The sequence below is a fragment of the Gracilinanus agilis genome, chromosome 4 (genome assembly GCF_016433145.1).
Source record: "Gracilinanus agilis isolate LMUSP501 chromosome 4, AgileGrace, whole genome shotgun sequence".
NCBI lineage: Eukaryota > Metazoa > Chordata > Mammalia > Didelphimorphia > Didelphidae > Gracilinanus > Gracilinanus agilis.
Window position 1 is genome coordinate 414,213,766 of NC_058133.1, and position 1,310 is coordinate 414,215,075.

The following is a 1,310-nucleotide window of genomic DNA, read 5'->3' on the forward strand; positions in this document are numbered from 1 at the left end:
TATATCAGAATAAAGTATTTTGAAATGTCATCATTTTCACATAGGAACTTGTCCCTGTAATAACTGATTTTCTAAAATGTGTTCCTATGTAGAGATTATTTGCATAAAACATGATCTTTTTAAAACACACATGTTAAAAAACACAGAATACATATAGATTATCTCTTTAGTCTAATGAAATGTAATGCATACAATTATTACATGGTTCTTTTATTGCCAGCTAAAATTGTCTAAAAAAGAAAGGTACTAAGAAAATATATTGTACAGGACTCTGAAAAAAGAATAACCTTTGCCATTTAAAAAATACATAGTTTTAATCAACTGTCTCTTGTCTAGTATATAAAACTACAATTACTATTTATTATAAATGCTATAATATAATGAGATACTGATCCATGCAATGGTCAGCCACAATTTGAGAGGATTGATGATCTAACACATGATCCACCTCTTGAGAAAGAAGTGATAGATTCAAGATGCATAATAAAAACTATAGTTTTAGATATGACCAATGTGGAACTTTATTTAATGTGCATAATTGTGATAAAGCCAGCCTTCCTTCCTTCCTTCTTTCCTTCCTGATGCTGGAGATGAGAAGGAAAAGGAGCCTAAGTCTAGACTTGCACATAAAGGAGGTAGGGTGGTGGTCATTAAAAGTATTTAAAAATAACTTACAGAGGAGAAGAAGGAGCACTAGAAGGAATCATGGGGAAGTCAGATACCCTTGAAAGTTGCATATTGATTTCATTATATATATTTAAATGACATAATAGATATTCACAAATTCAGAAACTGGAGAGACGCCTATCAATTGGAGAATGACTGAACAAGTTGTGGTATAAAATTATATTTTATAAATATATTTATATAAAAATATATAAAAATATATTATCCTATAAGAAATAACAAGCAAGACAATTTCAGAAAAATCTGGGAAGACTTTTATGAACTGATGAAAATGATGAAAACTGAAGTAAATGGAACCAGGAAAACATACACAGTAACAGCAATGAGCAGTAATGATAGAATGATCAACCACGAATGACAACAATTCTCAGGAATACAATAATCTAATAAAATTCTGAAAGACTTCTGATGAAAAATGCTATCCACTTTCAGAGAAAGAACTGATGTAATCTGAATGCATATGGAAGCATATTTTTTTAAAACTTTATTTTTCTTGTTTGTTTTTTTTTGCCTATTTTCTTTTGTAACATGTCTAATTTGTAAACATGTTTATGTGACTTCACATGTATAATCCATATCAAATTACCTGTTTTCTCAAGAAGGGAAAAGAGAGAGACAGAGGA